Source organism: Hipposideros armiger, unplaced genomic scaffold (genome assembly GCF_001890085.2).
Source record: "Hipposideros armiger isolate ML-2016 unplaced genomic scaffold, ASM189008v1 scaffold_380, whole genome shotgun sequence".
NCBI lineage: Eukaryota > Metazoa > Chordata > Mammalia > Chiroptera > Hipposideridae > Hipposideros > Hipposideros armiger.
Genome location: NW_017731730.1, coordinates 1,255,029 through 1,275,076, shown reverse-complemented (window position 1 = coordinate 1,275,076; position 20,048 = coordinate 1,255,029). Strand labels below are relative to the sequence as shown.

General features: G+C 42.0%; 1 long non-coding RNA gene across 3 annotated transcripts in view; it reads left to right on the top strand.

The window, feature by feature from the left end:
- The first annotated feature begins 16 nt into the window (after positions 1-16).
- The window catches only part of LOC109393465 (uncharacterized), a 125,430-nt gene continuing 105,398 nt past the window's right edge, over positions 17-20,048 (top strand). For 2 of the 3 annotated variants that reach the window (XR_002126265.1, XR_002126263.1), the window contains exons 1-2: positions 17-884; positions 9,327-9,425. This is a non-coding gene — a long non-coding RNA (uncharacterized LOC109393465). The remainder of the gene's footprint in view (positions 885-9,326; positions 9,426-20,048) is intronic. The other variant, XR_002126264.1, reaches the window with a different exon arrangement.

The following is a 20,048-nucleotide window of genomic DNA, read 5'->3' as shown; positions in this document are numbered from 1 at the left end:
TGCGGTGCGGGGCCGCCACCCAGGAGCCCCCAGGCGAGACCTGAGGGTCATTCTCAGCTTGGAAGTAAGGCTTTTCTTGTCTCTTGCCCCTGAGCCTCGGGGTCCGGCCCCTCCCTGATCGCAGAGTGACGGGTCACCGGGTCCCGAGCCGGCCTGGCTCTACCAAACGCCTGGCTCGCGGGCGGGAGTCCGGAGCCTCCACCAGGGCCGGCGTGGCGCTTCTCCAAAGACAGCTCTCCTTCACTTCACAGTCAGTCCCTGGGTATTTAAAGTCACCGTGGTGACCCATTCCCTGGTCTGGACTCCTTTTAGTCCCTCATGCATTTACTATGCTCGCGACTCGCATTCGTTCCACACGCATGGACTGCGTTCGCGCTAGGCTCCGGGAGCTGCCCCAGGCCACTGCGCGCCCAAATCTCCCGAAGCCCCTTGGCTGCCGCACCGCCGGTTTAGTGAGCCCGCGCTGGCAGCAGGACGCCGGAAGATTGCTGCAGGTAAGGAACACTTTCGGGCGCCTTGCAGCTGCTCCAGGTCCTGAGAAAGCAAATGGGAGTTGAAAGGTTGCCCTCCAAGCCAGTGCTGCAGGGTGCGTTTGCATCCGTCAGGCACAAGGCCTGGAATCTTCCTAAAACGGACTGCCTTAGCACGAACAACTCTGCTGTGAAAACACACTGTCAATTTTAGCTGCAGGGCGCAAGTCACTCCATCAGAATAAAGCGTTTGTGGAGCTACATGGCTGATTCCTAAAACCCTGGGCATCCTCTCTCAGGACGATGGATTGAGGCTGCTCTCTCCATGTACATTTACGCAGTAGAAATGGATGGCTCGCTGCTGTGCTGATCTGTCTGCAGGGGGATAAAAACTTTAAGAAGGAAACTTGGAAGGTAAAGGAGTTGATTTCTCTAAAGATCCGTTTTCCTCTCTTAAAGGGATTTTATTATCCACAAACTGGTTAAAGTGGAAGGAAGTTTGTGTTTTGTTTCTATTTTATTTACATTCGATTGTAATTTTATCTATACCTGAGTAGCATTGGCGTGGTATGAAATTCAGAAAGTGCAAATGGGTACGCAGTTAACAAGGCTCTCCCACCCTTGTCTCCCAGCCTCTCAGTTCCTCTCCCTGGAGGCAACCATTGCGCTTAAGTTCTTGTGTACCCTCCTGGAGAAAATCTATATATACACAACCAAATGTATTTGTCTAATGTTCTGCTTTTTACCTTTTGTTATATAAAATGGTAGGTCTAACTTCAGGCACATGTGGATTCAGAGATTCAAGTGATGTCAGAAGTAGAACTACAGTTTCAGCCTCTCTCTCTCTTTTTCTCTTCCTCTCTTCCTTCCCTTCTCCTTCCTCCTCCTCCTTCTCACCCCTCTGCTTTCCTCTCTGGGCTTCATTGTTAAGTTGACTTGCTTCACATGGTGACACCTGGCAGCTCCAGGATTATCTTCTCCGTGGTGGTCAGGATCCGAGAATGAGGCAAGTCTCTCCCAGAATGCACATTAAACCACCCAAGAAAACTCATTTGCCCTGCTTCAGTCATGCTGTACCCCATGAGCAGTCTAGGACTTAGATAATCTGATGGTCAGGCCTGGAGTATTCTGATTGTTTGGGGGTGAACGAGGACAGTGAGAGGAACACAGTGGTGGGACTGACTCTGCCCAAACGTTTGCAGGCATTTCATGAACGCTTTCCCACAGGTGCCTCCTGCTGGTCAACCCTAAGCCACTTGTAAACACTTGTGTTCGTTTATGTCCAAACATTGTGAAGATCTCTGTTTCTGCAGCTGGATCTCAGGCCAGCAGACTAAAGGTTTGACTGTAGAAGGCGGAAGGATTCCTCTCCACATGTGGCTTGACAGTGGCTGCATCACGACAAGAGTGGGGGCTGGGCTCAAAGGTTATTTGACATCTTGCAGACATTTGCAAAACTGACCTAATATATAAATTCACCTCTTTACAAGGTCTTAACATCGTCCCTAAGTTACAAACATTTTAAAAGAAAGACAAATAAATACAGAATAGTTCGATGGTTTGGGCAAGGTCACAAATAATACAGAAAGAAAAGTACAGATGGAAATTCAGAGACATGAATGAGAAAGAGCTTCAGTTCCCTGTTTGTTGTCCTTTAGGTTAGAAAGAGACAGTTCTTCACCAAAGCTATCAATGATTCTTTTAAATCATTCCCCATGAAAAGTTTGGCATTTGAAGATGACTTGGGTAACAATGAGCCTGCAAGAAGATGACCTAAAATGCCACCTCCTTGGTTACTCCATCCTGAGCTGTCATCCAGTGAAATTCCAGCAATATCCATCCCTTCTTTTGCCCCTCATGACTCACGGGCAGTGCTTGTTTTTTCCATTTTCTGCATGATCTTGATCACTGGGAGAGTTTTAATGGATTCTTCCTTTATCAAGAAGAGCTCGTTGACTTTTGTACACCAAGAAAATGTATCGCATATCCTTTTAAAACATGAATCAATCCATTTCTTAGCCAGATGCGTTTACACTGGCAGGAAAAGGACATGTCTCGGAGGATTCTGGGTAGAATTAAAGAGCATTAATCGCAATACTGGAGTGCCAGCCTGACCCTACCACTTCCTGTGTGCATGACCTTGGGCAAGTTACTTCACTTTGGTGAATCCCAGATTCCCTAAATAAAAAAATATGTTGCAATCCTCTCCATTGCCCTGCAAGATCGTTACTAATTTCTGCAATACGTGTGGGATTTCTTTGCACAGGATGAGATCAAATATGTTAATTATCTAAAAATTATAATTTTAACCTGGAAAAATGAATTAATAAAGGAAGTTTCTATGCCATTTTGTGGCATTCTCTGGCATAGAAGTGGTAAAACCTTCCCTCCACTAAAATATGATATCTAATTTTCTAAAAAAAAAAAAAGTATCTCTACATCTTCCATGACATTTAGTACTTGTTACATAATATCAGTTGTTTGAGTAGATCTTCAATATCCCCAACTATCAATAGAATGGAAATTCCTTAAAGTTGGGACCATGCACATCTTTGATTCCTATGGGTCCCTGGGATATTATCTTGATAAATTTTAGACATATAATAAATAATTATTTGTTGCATAAAAAGTAGGTGGATGAAAGGAAAACTGATTAATTGGACCTCATCAAAAAATTTTTTAAATTTGTTATGTGAAAGACCCTGTTAAGAGGATGAAAAGACAAACGATATACTGGGGGAAATATTTTCAAATAACATATCTGATAAAGGATTTGTATCTAGAATAAGTAAAGAACTTTCAACATTCAATAGTAAAAATCCCCAAACAATCCAATTAGAAAATGGGCAAAAGATGTGAAGTGATATTTCACCAGAGTGTATACAGCTGGCAAATAAGCACATGAAAAGGTGCTCAATATCATTAGCCAGTAGAGGAATGTAAACTAGAACTATAATGGGATATCACTATATACCTATCAGAATGAGTAAGATAAAAAAAATATGGACGCCACCAAATGCTGGCGAGCAGACAGAGAAACTGTTACTCATGCCTTGCTGGCAGGAATGTAAAATGGTGTAACCACTCTGGAAATTAGTTTGGCTGTTTCTTTTAAAATGAAAATCAGACCTACCATACAACCCAGCAATTTCACCTTCCGCATTTATCCTAGAGAAATGAAAATTGACATTTACACAAAAGCTTCTACAAACCAAACTTCAAAGGATCTGTCCTCAACAGCAGGAGGCAGAGGAAGGACCGTGGCACATCCACTCTGCTTGGTGTATAAGGAAACAGGATGGACCCCACTGTACTCAGTAAACACTTGTGTTTTTGAACAACTCAAGGTTTCAGAAATGGAAACCCTGGATTTTCAGCTCTTCAGCAGTGGTTAGAAAAACAAAAAGAAGTAACCATATGTGTATCCTGAGTTGGTGAAACAGACCATACTAAACTAAATAGAAATAGAAATGCAGAGAAAAGAATTTATTGTTTCTGGTAAATACAGTATTCTTCTCCGAGGTATTTTTTAGAACAATTAATATTTTATTATACAGCTATCATTCCCTACTAAATAATGGCTTTTAAAAAGCTTTGCTACTTTCTTTAGGAAAGTTGGTTCTATCTTGGAAGGACAATGTAGAATAACTGAATCTTGTCATTCACTGACTAGGGCAGCCAAGAAAGATTCCTGAGGCTGCTGAGAGAAACTGATAATAACAACATTATTTTACACATACCGGGGGTGCCAAAGAAATGTATATGAGCAGACACTTTGGTCAATGTTGCTCAAGCAGTAGTTCACCGTAATCAGAAGTGTCTGGACGCTGTTGGTAACCGCTTTGAGCACCTCTTGTAATTGCAGAAGTCAAACGTGACTTGTATTCATCTTTTGTTATCGGTATATATTGAGTATTACAATTTTAATACAGTTTTCCTTGCTTAAAATGTGTATACATTTTTTTGGCACCCTCTGTGTGTGATGACTGACTTACAGAGTCTTCATTTGTGACTTTCTCTTCTTACGATTTTTTTTTAATGTAAATCAGGTCTTTACAATAAAGCCCAGACATGGTTAATCACCTCTGTAGCCAAGTCAGATGCAAGGCTTCTCTGAATCCGGAACCAGTTGAGATGTGTGGCAGCTGACTCCGCCTGCAGCTGTGCTGAGGATTAATAACATTAGCAGTCATACCCACAAACTTCACCAGGGCCCTGTGTGTGCGTGTGCATCTCTTTCATAACAATCCTCAAACCCTGAGGGAAGGTTTAATTGTCGAAATCTTATTCACTGAGGCTTAGCAATAAGGTTGCTAGTGAAACGGCGACGTCAAGCCTCGCCAAAGAAAAGGAGACAGACTTACCTCTCCCCTTTCCCTCTGTGCCTGATCCTCCCTACCCCGCTCTGCATTGTTTTTCTTCCATAACACTTGTCACCCTTTTAACACACTATTAACTGTCCTGTTCTGCTTACTACTTATTGTCTTCCCCGCTAGAATGAAAGCTGAATGAGGGCAGAGATCTTTGTTTTGTTCACTAGTGTCTCCACGTGCCTTGGACAGAGCCTGGCACAAAGAAAATACTGGACAAATATTGAGGCCAGAGAAAAGGCTCACCCACCAACATTTGTAGCACAAAGATGTTCAGAAGCTTCCGTGTGACCTGAATTTTCATATATTTTCAAGTTCATCTGAGAGGTGAAGAATCTCTGCCGGTTGCAATGATATTACCAGTTCATTGAGGATATTTCTCCCCCCATCAATCCGCCCTCCACCTTGACCACCACTACCTTTAAGCAAAAGCAAAAGTCTTATGGCTCCAGGAGACAGAACAGTGGATCCTGCCTGGAAGATAGAAATCTAAAGGTGGGGGAAGAAAGGGAATATAATGTGGAGGAAGCTTCTACTCTATAGGAAGTAAAAAAAAAAAAAAAAAAAAAAAAAAAAAAAAAAAAGGAGGAACTACTTGTTTGCCTATTTTTTGGACCCTGGGGAACATTTGGCTTGAACAAAATTGTTCATTTGAGAGGTGCCTTGGAAAAGAGGGACAGAGGTTTCTCAGATTTAATGGGCTACATTTTTTATTGGTATGCAGAGGCCTCCAAATGAAATTCTGATTGAAAAATTGCTTCACTAAGAGTTTCTTTGGCCCAAGCCAGTAAGCAGCCTGACAAACTTAGGCAATGACAAGCTAGACCAGGGGTTGGCAAACTGTGGCCCACGAGCCACATGTGGCTCTTTGGGTACGTACATGTGGCTCTGAAGTAAAATTGCAAATGAAAATAGAACTATCATAGTTTCATTTATAAAAATTTTAAAGGATATTATTCACATAATGGTGATTTCATTTGTTTTATGGCTGTCGAATAATTTTTAAATTGTTGTGAGGGACAGGATTGGCTCTTCTGTCTCAAAAGTTTGCCGACCCCTGAGCTAGATTCATTTCCCAAGTAAATTCTCCCTCTTTGTCCTCCAGTAGCTCTACCCTCTTCCCCCTTACCCTTCTAATCTCGGTCCTTCCACACTCCCATCAACTCCCCTCTCTTCTTTCTCTCGTACAGATCTGCCTTTTCCTATTGACTCTCCTAAGACCCCCAAATGCTAGTTACCTCTAAAAATCCATCCCTCCCAAGAGTCAGATATCAAGTAGGCCTTGGACCCAAACTGAATAATTATTATTCAGAATTTCTCCACCCCGGAAAAGGCCAGCTGCTAGTCATAGAATTTAGACTTCTTTTGGGTGCATATGCCACAGTGTCACCTGAACTATATTAACGTGTACACGTATTGGTCAAAACCTCAGATGCTACATCCTGGGTGGCAAAAACTGATTGAACTGACACAGAACGGGATCTACAGAGTCCCTCTTTTTAGAATAAACCCGAGAGTGAAAAATGGCCCCAAATTTAGGGCCAAGTCCACTAAAAACCATACCTAAAACATTTTCAATAAAATTTGATTAGACTGTAATTCAATCATGCACATAGAGAAAAGGTGAAACACTAGGAGATTATGACCATCTAGTCCAGTCCCTCAGTTATCCCTCTATGACATGTTAGCTGGAAGACCCATGCATTTAAGGGGTCTCACCTCTGATATTCTACCCTGCTTCATGCAAAGATGGCAAAATATTGGGTTGTTGAAAAAGTCATGATGCATTTTTTCAATGAAAAACATAGAAAAAAATACATCATGACTTTTCTGACAACCCAATATTACAAGGGACTCATGTACTGAATCCTATCATCAACAGGTTAAGGCTGCCTTCCCACCATATCGTCTTAAATAGCCTCAGCCTCCTCCTGATCTTAAACCTGGAGATTTCATCTATTGGGGGAGACATCAGAGAACTCTTGAACTTCATTGGAAGGGATCTTATCAGGTACTGTTAGCAGCAGTCAATCCTTGGGTTTATGTTTCACAACTAAAGTAATTCAGAATTCCACACAGTTGGCAGGCTACTCCAACAAGGAACCCCAAATTTAAGATTCTCAGAGATGCTCTAGTAGCAGCCAGTCTTTAGAAGTAGACAGCTGACCCAAGATCTTTGGAATATACAGATGATTTAGGATAGTGAACAGCTGCTGCCTAAGACATGGGACTAAGACCCTGACAAACTCTTGTTTTGTTCCTCATCTGCTTGCTTATAACCATTCATCTTCTCATTTTCTACAGACCTCTTGTTATTGTCCATCCATAATGGCCCCTTTTCTCTTTCCTTTCATCTTCATTATAATTGTTAGGTCAGAACATACTCATTCTAACACCATCCTTACATTATCCCAAACAGTTGGACACTGTCCTGAATCTTACTTGCATATGCCGTCCATCATCAGATCATCATGATAAAAACCTCTGGGCAATTCCAGTCTTATCAAACAGGATCATAGGAAATTACAGCTGATGACATTTGCAGCTACATGGACAAATAACCTTAAATAAATCAACATGAATTTGGTAGTGTCCTTCTCTCCCAGAAAAAGAACCAATTATTACCATCAGTTCTACCTTTAAATTCAATGACCTTCATGGGTGATGGGCCAATTACTTGCCATCTGGAAGAGACTAATAGAGATCCAAATATGTAACTAGGCTAATGTTAGGCCTTTCTTCTGACCTCCCAGTGTCAACAACTCCTACTGGATGCTGTTTCTTTGGCAGCCAGGATGCCTGGTCTTGTTTGCCTCAGACTAATACCCCATGCACTTTAGGAATAGTATTCCAAGACTTACCTGTACACAGAGACCCTAGTTCTGGAAATCACCAACTTAGGAAGTTTCAACTCTGATGCAAATTCTCAGATGAACCTACTCTTGATTACTCAGGCACTCCAACCGGGGAAATTACTAATTTTTTATGTGAACAATCAGAGCTGTGTTCTCAATGGTGGGAATCTTACAAGTAGAAAGTACTCTCAGAAACTTATTATTAACTTTGACAGAAAGTATCAGCGATACATCTCCACCCTAGATGAAATACAGACCAACCTCAACTCATTGGCACAATGAGTGATGGACAATGGCATTGTTCTAGATTTTTTGCTGGCTAGTCATGGTGGTGTCTGCACCATTGCTAACACATTTTGCTGTACTTAGATTAATAAAACAGGCAAAGTAGAGCAGGCAATATAATGCCTTCAGGAAAAAGCTCCTTGGCTTTTTTTTTTTTTTTAGATTTTATTGGGGAATTGGGGGATGGGAACAGCATTGGGGAATCAGAGAATTGGGGAAGGGAACAGACAAGTTGCTGTTCTTTTGTTCTTCAGTCTAGTTGTGAAGGACATCGCTTCACTGGCCCATGTTGGGACCATCATTACGCTCTTTCCAGCTGAGGCAGTCACCTGCCAGCCATTGGACGGCCGCTCATGGTGCCTCACAACAGCTCACAAAAGCGCTCGCCCGCTGCCAGCCAGCCCCACTGCAGCCCATGCCGTCGCCTGCAAGACTCATGGCAGCCCAGCTCCAGGTCGAGCTGTTTTTCACCATTTTAGCTGTAGAAGGTGCAGCATCACTGGCCCTCATGTGGGATCCAAACCAGGGCCCTGCTGCTCAGAGCTGGCCTCCCAAGCCAACTCCTAACCAACATGCTGCTCAGCTGGCCCTCCTTGGCTTTTTAAGGTTGACCCTTATGACCCATGGGATTTGTTTACTTGGCCTAGATTGAGCAATTGGGGTTCCTGGTTCTGAAGTATCTTAGGGACTATTAATCTCTTTTTTGTCAGTTGTCCTGATGCTGATCTCTTTCATTCTCTCCAGAATCTTAAATCTTACTTCATAGCTGCTCTCTTGACAGATAATCACCATGATAATACAACAGCAAAAAGCTCAACGTGATCTTGCAAGACAGTTGATCATAAAAACAACTGAACGATCCCCAAATAGTTAAGATCTGGATTTGTAGCCTTCCCTGAATTGGGAAGTGACAGGATGACCAGAAGGGAAAACGAGAGATTGATTATACAAATGAAACATGGCCAGCCTGTATATGGCAACAGAATGCTGACTTACAGCCTCTGCAGTAACCAGTTCAGGAGGAGAAAACACAACCTTTATAGCAATTGGCCGAGAGTGATTAGCACTTTGTTAATAATTACCAGGTTGTCTAAATTTTGCTCCAGCTTCTAACTCAGGACCAACCGTAGAAAGCCAAACGTGCTTTCCAAACCAATCGCATGAGATGTCCCACTTCTAGTTAGCCTGCATCCAGGTTTCCTATGCCAACCGTCACCAATCAGAGCCTACCTAAAGCCTCCTTTATGTCTTTGATTATAAAGCTTTCCTACTACCGTGCCTGGCTTTGACTCTACCAAACACAAATGATGGTGGCTTTCTTATCTGCATGGTCTTTATTTCTACAGCCAATCCGGAGCTGTGGAAGGAGACAGCCTCACATGACTCCTATCTTGCGACACAGAGCAGCTGTTGCCAAATAGGAATGGAATTGTGGCGGATTTAAGGTAAGAAAGAACAGGAGATGGCACCCTGATACTCCCTTGGCTCTTATACAGCATACAAGGAATACTCCTATTGGGCTGTCGGGAAAGTCATGATGCATTTTTGCAATGAAAAACAGAAAAAATACGTCATGACTTTTCCGACAACCCAATATATACTACCTACATAACGTACTTCCTGTGAAAGAATGTGGAAGGTACAGTGAGTTGAGAGCTAACAAGCCTGCAGAGGCCACCATTGGGAGGAACTAGGCAATACTGTTGCAGGCAATATGAGGTGGTCTGCCAAATCCAGGGAGCTGATACGGGCTTTGAAATTCAGAGGTTCGGTGAAGACATGAAGAGCTAATGTAGGGTCAAGTCATCAAGGGAAAGACTCCAAATTCTTACCAGGCTAAGAGCACTGTATCAATTAGGTTTTGCTGTGTAATAAACTACCTCAAAACTTAGCGATTTTAAACAATAAGCATATGTTAGCTCCTCATTCTGTGGGTTGATTGGATGATTCTTGGAATTGGGCTGGCTCAGCTGATCTTGCTGGGCTCATTCAGGAAGCAGGTTAGCTGGCAGCTGGATCATTTAGAATGGCCTCACTCACTGAAGGAAATGGGTTGTAAGTCAGCCATCATCTGACAAACAGTTTTTCTTAGTGGTTTTCCGATGCTTCAGCTTCTGCATGGTAGATGCTGTCCTCAAAGCTCAAGGTGAATTCCTCCATGAATAGACAAAGAGAAGGAAGTCAGGCTGCCTAGTGGCTACTTGAGCTTTGCGCTCACGGGTCTGCTCTCCTCTCTGAGAAATCGTTCCTTTTCAGATGAGTGATACCTGGAATGTTCTCTCTCACAAGACAGGAGAGAACTATAGAATAGTTGTGAAGAGCAAGAACCCTGGAGCCTGACTTGAACACACCTTAATTTAACATCTCTGTGCTTCATTTTTCTCATTTGAAAAATGGTGACATTAGTAACTAACTCATATGATGTTGTGAATAGTATATGAGTTAAAGCAGGTACACTTCTTAGAACAGGGTCTGATACAATAGGGTGTACTCTGTAAGTCTCAGTAATGAGTTTACCTTAGATCTGGCAATACCCCCAAAAAATATCCCCATCACTATAATACTGATTTCAAAATGTGTACAAGAGGGACACATCTTGAGAGCTAGGGAAGCAGTTTTTTCTGGTTGCAAATATTTTGTCAGCATGACTTTTTATGTGGTACTATAATGCAATAGTTAATTCATACATTTTGCATTTTTATATTTATATCTTTATAATTACAAAAGTAACACATTCCACCACTGGGACCCTGTAAAACATAATGAAGCATTAAAGGGAGAAATGCACTCAAATTATCTGTCTTTGGAGACCCCACCAGTAATATTTTGTTATATATATATATATATATATATATATCCATATATATATGGTTATATATGTAACTATATATATATATATAAATGATGACAGAATGCAGTTCTAGAAATATTTTTCACTTGGCCAAATATTATGTACACTTTCCCATGTCACTATTTTAACAGCAGATTATTCCATCCTGTAGATGTGTTATAATTCATTTTTGATTACTGAGTGGTTTACTCACGAGGATGATTTGGTGAATTACCCATCACAAAGCCAATGTTTAAACAGAAGGAACCCACACAGTCTTCACCTGCTGAAGGATTATTAAGCCCTGTCAATTCTTTCCACCACGATTCCTACTCATATACCATGTCATACACCTCTTAGTCTTCATTAATTTTAAGGGTAAGTGACTTCAAGCCAAGCACATCCACAAGTCAGCCAGAGGAAATCAAAAGACTAAAAGGCAGAGCTTGTTAAGTAAGGTTAAAAGGAAATAGCATTCTTTGTCCATTACCTGTCAATTGTCTCTATACTTATTATTCAAGCATTAACAACATCTTTTTCTTCACTTTTTGGTTAGTATCCTTCTACTTTCCATAAAAATAGGAGTATGTGCTATAATGTGTCACCCCATAACATGCCAGAGCATAAAAGTAGCCAAACACATCCTTCCCTCATTTTTAGGAGAAAAGAGCTCTGGTATGCTTCAAGGATAAAATATGGTAGAAAATAAGCTATCCAACAATCCAAACACTAAAGCATCCAAAATACAAAATTGATTCTAAATGGACTTTTTTCCTAGTGATCTTTCATGTTTCAAATCATGCAAATAGAATAATGAATGAAAGAGCTTCTCTGATATTTGTGGTGATGACAGACTCTACTGTACAAAGCAATAAATGACCAACCAGAGGGACACTTCACAGCAGCTCAATTCTCACATTACAGCAATGAGATACAGAGCATCCTGTGCATGGGACATCTATTACTTTTTGTCTTTTGGGAATTACCACTTTCTCAGTCCATTCTATTACCGCATCTTCTAGGAAGAACCCAGGTATGGCCACCAAGCATCCAACCTGCTGGCCACGGCGACTGAGCTTGGTTACTTGAGCCAGGTCACTGATACTCAGCTCAGGGCCTATCACTCAACTGTTAAGAAAAAGGGGCTATTAATAAGACTGGATTTGACATGAGTAGAATAAATGCCAGAGCGGCTTACGGTCATCTTTCTGAGAACAAAGGTGTATGCTGCATAAGAAATCACTCCAATTATTTAGTTCATGATTTTGTGGGCTGCCAACCTGAGCTGGGCTCAGCTGAGTGGTCTTTCTGGTCTTGGCTGGACTCACTTCCTACAAACTCTTACCATAGCATATATCCCAAATTACATATCATATCTTACTTCTAAAAACATTTAAATTAAGGTATCTAAAATTTTGGAAACTTCGTTAATCTGGAGCAAATCACATGCTGGGCATTATAAGTACAATATTTTTTTTATGATAGCTTCTTAAGGAACGCAGAATGGGGCCGCTGCTCCTGAGGACGAATTTGGGAGAGAGAAGAGAAGGCCCAGTTCAGTACAACCGATACTTATTGAACACCTGTGACTGTGAGGCACCATTGGCAGCTCTAGAAATGTTAAGATGAGTAAGACAAGTCCTGTGTCTTTGAGAAGTTTTTAGGCCCATTCCTCCTATTGCTGGCTGACTTTTTTTCTTCTGGTGCTGATCTGATCTAATGGTACCTCCTGCTTGGAAGGTTGCCTCTTATGAGAATATCTGGGCAGTGACCGGAGGACGGGGCGTGGGATGGGCAGTGAAGCTGCACTTGCCTTAGATTTTTGTCCAGAAGGATAAAATTCTAGGGGTCCTAGAACTGTAGCCCTGCTCACCAGGGTTAAGAAACAGAGAAGGGTTTAGAGCAGAAAACTTAGCTAAAACTAGGAAGGATGCAAACTGCAGGGGGGAAATGTGCCCTGTCCCCCAGATGCCCTAATGGCAGGGAGACTGAGAGACACATGGGAGAAGTGGCAGGCAGCTCCCAGGGCATCCAGCTAACAGAAAGGGCTGAAAAGCTTACTGACGCTCCATGAATCATTTTTTAACTAAATCTAAAAAGTTCATTTACATTCATAACACACTTCCTACTATTCAAAGGGGAATATGAGCCTGGAGGAAGAATGACTCTGCAGGTCTTTTGTTTTTTCAAAAATAGGCTAATTTGGTCTTTAATAGACATCAACCAAGTTGAGCGGCTGCCCTTTTACAAGAATTTCATCAGCGGTATTCTGTGAAAAAATCTTTGTCTCTTATCTTTGCTACTCAAATATTTCATTAACTATCTACAACTTTAGTACAATGAAAACAAAGGCCAATGTAACTGGTATTACCCACCCCACTTATTCATCATTCGCAAGCTTCTGAGACTTGCACTTCTCTTAGACCTCAATTTAGGTTTGTTCATTATTATTACACATTCTTTAAACTCAGTATTATTTTGTTAAATTAACAATTACATCGTGAGTTTATTTTGGATTCATCTTTCAATTAAGGTCGCATTAGAATTATCAAGTTAGAAATATAAAAAAAATAAAGAATTTCAATCCAAAGTTTCTAAATTTTCTCTTAAGTAAATCAATAGGAAAGAGAGGAGTACTTTCATTTTTATTACCCTGTATATATTCATTATTTAATAGGCCATTGCAATAAGCACAGGCCTTATTTCCAAGTAAATTTTAGATCAAATTTTAAAAATGACATTTCAGCTACTTTGCTGGGCCATCCTTTAAGCACCTTGCCTAGTTCATTTTAAAAAGCAACAGGCAAAGCAATACAAAACAAAACTCACACAGGCTTTTTAATGGTCCTGTTAATGTGTAAGACAATGTGTAAGCCATCTGCCCTGAACCACTCCCCTATGTCCAATTAGCCAATTAGAGAACACTGAGACATTCAGTCACTGAATTGCAGAGCCATAATATTTAAAAGCCAGCCTTTTATGTTTGTTTCTTGTTCAGTGGGAAAATCCTAAAAGAACACATTTTCCACCGAATTTATCCATCACATGCTAAAGTAGCCCAAAACAAATGCACAAGACCTTGCTTTGAACTACTTGTGCCTTTCCTTTCATCTGTCTCAAAAAGCTTTCACTGCAGAGCATTTGTCATGGGTCATCACATGTTAACAGTAGCGTTATTCTTTAGAATTCTTGCTTCCTTATTTTGTGAGTTGCAATATTATACATGATCATTTAAGAAAGCATGCTTATTATTTAAAGGAAACTGTGCATCTGTAAAGCAAAATGTGCATATGTTCTTTAAAACATTAGCTACACACTGATGGGTATATCTGTGTGTGCGTGTGTGTACTCACACATAGCAGCACATATCTACCTATCTAGTGTGAATATGTGTGTGTGTTCATTGAGATAGGTAGATAGTTACACCTATACTCACACACAGCATATGTAACATATATATGCATGCACACATGCATACACATATATACATATTGTACACACATACATACAGTACAAAGTAATGGTTAAGACCTTGGACTCTACAACCAGTCTGCTTAGATTTAAATTCCAGATCCACACGTAACAAAGTCGAGTTACTTAACCCGTGAGTGCTTCAGATTCCTCATCCTAAAATGAGACTAACATTTGTATCTATTTCATAGAGTTCTTACGGGCGCTACAGGAGGGAATGTATGCCCAGCTCTATGCAGACCTCAGAATGGCTTCCAGCGCATGGTACACACCATGTAAATATCTGCCTGTAACTCATCTGTATGTGTTGGGTATACAGTACAGGTGTAAATAATTACCCTCTCCTGTGTCTATTTCACACATTTGGATTTTTGTATATTAGATTTTTGTTCATACAGGATATAAGTATCTACTTACACATGGTTGGAAAATTTACTCGACTTCTAGTAACTCTTCTACTAACTCTACTTCTCCAGGCTAAATAAATCTAACTTCTGACTTTTGCCTCATATATTTTATATTTCAAACTCCTTAAATCTTTTTGTCCATTCTTTTCTTGAATCTTCCTAAGTTCCACACCTCTAGAGCTGTCAAACCCAAGGTTTTCACAACGTTCTAATGTGGACGTGATCGTGCAGCTGGGAAGCCACCCTCAGGGCTGGGAGCTCTTCAAGGGCTGAGGCCAGTGCCAGGTCCTGGGTCTCACCATGATGCCTGGGATTTGGCTCTGCCTAGAACGCGCACTCTTTCTGTGTTACCCAAGGATGATAGACCTGCGGTTGGCCCCCTGGCTGCCCATTAAAATCACCAGGGGAGCTTTTAAGAAATACCAGCTCCTAGACTCACCGAAAGCAATTAATTCAGAATCTCTGGGCATGTGGCTGTGCGCTGCTACTTCTGAAAGGCTCGTGGGTCACTCTTCAGTGCAGTCAGGGATAGCAATTAGTGCCATACAGAAAGGCCATCAGCATCCAGCACTGAGGCACAGCACCTGATCCAAAGCCCCATCCGGATGGCCCCACCTTTGTTCTGTGGAGGGGTAGGTGCTAGCCGTGTGCTTCCTCACTGAATGTGGGTGGCAACGTGGTCCCAACTCCTGCTCCAAGAAGGCCAGTGGACAGCTTCTTGAAGCCATGCTCCCTGCCTTGTCATCAGATGCCTCCAGAAAAAAATTCTCAGCACAGTGAGGCTAGAAGTTGTGCTGCAGAGCAGCCGTTGTCAAACTTTTCTTCTGTTGCCACTCACCCATGTGATGGGCGATAGTCACATGTGTGATACCGTCCAGCTGTGACACCCAGGCGAGGCTCAGTTCCCAGCTGTAATTCTATTTAAAGAAGCATTTAAACACGCAAGTTAGTGACAGTGACATAATTATAGGGACAGTTTGGGTTGTTATTAAGCAAAGTTAATAATTTGCAATACTTTAGTTACTGTTCATTTGTTCAACAAACATTTATTGAATGTCTGCTCTCTCCAGGCACTGGTCTAGGTGCTGGGAATGCAGTAGTTTATCTGGTTTTTTAAAGATGAATCTCTTGCTGTCTGTGGAAATTAGATTTTAGGGTAATTACATTTTAGTGAGGAGACAGACAATAAACAAATAGACAAATAAACAAATGTGTGTTCCTGTGTGGTGGGGGCATCACTGGTAAAGGTCATGAAGAAAAGAGGACACAGTGAGAAAGTGCCTTGTTCAAGACAGTAATAAGGAAAGACCTCTCTGAGGAGGGGATATTTGAGGAGAAAGGGATCTGAAGGAAGTGAGATGGCAAACCTCCTGGGTGCCTGAGGGAAGAGTGGTCCGAGCAACTGCAAACGCTCTGGGGAGGGAGCCTGCTGTGTGGTTCCAAGAACATCAAGTGGACAAAGTGGCTGGGATGGGAAAGGAGCATGGACAGTGGTGGCAGCTGAAGTTGGAGTGACAGTGAGGAGTCCAGAGGCTGTAGGGTCTCTGCATTTTATTCTTAGTGCAATGAGAAGCCATTGGAGGGTTTTCAGCTAGGGAATACTCAGATTTACCCTGTAAAAGAATCAATTGTTCAGGCTACTGTGTCAAGTACATACTGTAGTAGAGGGATGTAGCCAGGATCAGGAGACCTGTTGGGTGGCTACGACAGCCGTCCAAGTGAGCTGTCGGTGACCTGGTCAGAACTGTTACAGAGGGGGAAGAGAGAAATGGCAATGTTTTGGATATGTTTTGGAAGTACAGTTATCGGAAATTTCTGAGGGAGTGGAAGTGGGGTGTGATAAAAAGACAGGATTATAGGGATGGGAATGCCATTTATTTAGATGCAAAACACTGGGGAAAGAGTGTGTTAGAGTGAAAATCAGGTGTTCAGTTTAGAATATGTTAAATTTGAGATGCATATTAGACATCTAAGAGAAGATATTGAGCAGAGAGTTGGATATATGAGCTGCAATTGAAAGGAGAAGTTGGGGGCCGGCCGAGTGGCGCGATGGTTAAGAACTGGCTTTGGACGCCAGAGGGCCCCAGTTCGGATCCCACATGTGAGGGCCAGTGACACTGCCCTCCACAGCAAAGATGCTGATAAACAGCTCGGCCTGGAGCTGGGCTGCTGTGAGTCGCCGGCGACGGCGTAGGCTGCAGCCCCTGCTGCAGTGGGTTGCCATGGGCTACCGTATATAGCCAGCAGCCAGCATGAGCGGCCAGCAGCCACAGTGAGCGGCCATCCAGAAGCCGGCGACTGATGTGCCTCGCCCGGGAAGAGCGCAATGATGGTGCCAACTTGGGCCAGTGAAGCAACGTCCTCCACAACTAGACTGAAGAACAAAAGGACAGCAACTTGTCTGTTCCCCTTCCCCCAATTCCCCAGCACTGTTCCCATCCCCCCAATTCCCCAATAAAAATCTTTAAAAAAAAGAAAGAAGTTGGGACTGGTAATCACAATTTGATAGTCATCATTACGATATAAGATTATACATCTCAATTTGACAGTAATCATTATAACATAAGATTGTACATTTGTATGTTTATCTATTTTTCATCTCTTTCTTCCCCCAAGAATATGAGTTTCATGAGGGCAGAAAATTAATCTGTTTTGGTCTTTACTGTAACCCCAGGTCCTGGAATATTGATTTGTGCATAGAAAATGCCCAGTAAATTTCACTGAATGAATAAGAAATTAAGTGCCAATTACAGGCCGCAAACTTAAAAGAAAAAGAGCAAGACACGATAAGTACTACAGGATGACAACATGGCATATGGGTTGAGAGTGTGTGTGTGGGGGGGAATCAGTGTGGGCTCTAATGGTGAAGAAAAAAGTCTGAGAGGAGATTGACCTTTATCAGGTCTTAAAAAATGGGTAGGATTACAGGTAAGAGGAGTCAGGAAGAGGTGTCCAGTTTGGGGGGAAGTAATCAATTTGGTTTAGGTGATGTTGCATTTGAGGGGACAGAGAAACGTTTGAATTCAATAGAAAGACATTGAAGTTAGTTCTTTTGGTGGTTTGAGATCTGGACTTGTAAGGAATAGACACTGGCCCTCCTCCCTTCTGCAAACAGAGCCCACAACACTATCTGAGGATATTGAACTATAAATGCGTTAACAGGGAATTAAATAGAAAGTTTTGACTGGGACACTAAGAACCTATGGAAAAGGGCTTTTAAAGCAGCACTTCTCAAAATGTGACGTGCACGCAATCCCCTGGAGGTCTGGCTACACTGCACATTTTGTAGGACCTGGGTGGGGCCTGTGCTTCGCTGGTTCCAACAAACTTCCAGGTGCTGCCCACATGGCCAAGTCTTTGGACCACATTTGAGTGGCAAGGTACTAAAGTGAGGTGTTAAAGCAAAATGGGAATTTTCAAAGGAAGTAAGTAAAAACCAGTTAGATGGCTCTTAAACTCCTCATCGACACAGAGCGTATAAAAGGATTGGGTTGTTGGGTTTCCAAGGAAGTTGATTTTAGACTCATGTGTAGGGGGCTGATAATGGGCTGCATAACAGGAGAGTGCATCCACCTTCATCTCAAATCAAGAGAGGGGATTTCAGTGGAACTCTCTAATAGCACAGTAAGCATCATGTAGTGTTGGAAAGACAGAGTGGACCGAGGCCGGACTAAGCATACAAAGGGTGAGACGCAGGCTGGTTAGCTGCTGTCTGACACACATTGAAGTAACTGCTTAATAATCAGGCTGTTCACCCAATTTGTCAGGACGAAGGAAATGTATTAGGTCAGAAACCAGCCTAGTAGGCAGAAGGAGAGATAGAAGAGAAAGATTACAGAAAGCCCTAACTAAGAAAGTAGATTAAACTTTAAATCAAGTCTGGAATCTAGATTATTAGATGGGAATAGAATTTAAATTTCTGAAGTGAGATTCTATGTTCTATTTAAAAATGATCATAGAATCTTTTATTATCTATGAGTCATCAGAAAGGAATTTACTGAGTTAGTTTTCATCGAGGGGTGGAGAGCTCCCACTGAGCAAAATTTAAGAAGACAGTGGGAAACGAAGTAAAATTGGTGTAGTTATACCCATTAGTTCTGCTCCTTCAATGTTTTGAAAAGTAGATTAAAGGGAGAGAAAAAAAGTCAGCCTCATCAGCTACAATTTGCCCTTTAATAATGTTGCTATTGAGTTCTTTGATGACACAAACCACAATGAGATTATTTTCTAAGTGCTAATCCTCTCAGAGATTTTTGACAAGCCGTTGCTGTCACTATTGCTCCTTGTAGATCAGCCCCACTGCGTCCGAGCTCATACCAGGCGTAGTTCAAAGTGCTCCCATGTGTAGAAGGGACTTGCTAGATCCACTTCTCTTTGGACAGACAATGGCAGCGGAAGGGGCAGCCATTCTCAGGTCTCCTAGCAGTTACAGTACTAACAGATATTTTCATATCCTGGCACATCAGAGTAAGAACAAGGGCAGCATGGAGCAATTGTGTGTCTTGTATTGTCACCTATGCCCAAGGAGGCTGTGAGCATGGAGATCTAAAAAAACACAGGCAGTTCTTGGCCCAGCAGAGCACATACCCCCTGACACAGAGATGGTTTTGTTAGGTACCAGCCTTGAAACCTGAGAATTATCCTGGGAGATAGAGGAACGAAAGGACCCGTGCATCCTTCTCAATCTGCCCTTCCTGGAATCTTCTCTTTGGGCTCTCAACTTGTATCTCTTGCACCAGGTACACTAAGATTTCTTGTAGTCCCAGCACATGACTTCAAGACTCTACCTCAATATCCCTTCCTCTCTTTAAGGCTGCCTGATCCTATTTCCTTCAGGTAAGTTTGGCCCAATGAGACAACCCTCTGAGCCTCCACAACTCATGGGAGAAAACCCTATAAGAGCTTCTCTCTGTGCGTGATCATTCTTGGTTCATTAACAGGTGTGTGTGTGTGTGTGTGTGTGTGTGTGTGTGTGTGTGTGTGTGAAGAAATGGCCTCCTATTATTGGGTACCATTTCTTTTATTAGATGTTTGATTCATTATGTCATTAAGATATTGTTAAAATGTTCCGATGACCTAAAGGTTAAGAAAACTGGATGAAGAGATCCTAGGTGTGTAGCAGAGAATCATGAAAGGGTCATGGTATCTAACAGCAGTCTGGGGGCAGGCAAGTCATGAGAGGAAGCCAAGAACTAGATGGTAAATACCCCAGGCAAGCTGCCTTCCCACTTGCTCTAGTCCTTTGATGCTGGAATGTTATTATCTCTGCCATGCATTAGCTGAAAGACCCCACAACTCTTGTTCTTTCCTTGTTCATTGCCCTTTTGTTTCCTCTTAAAATTTAGAAGATTTTAACTCCC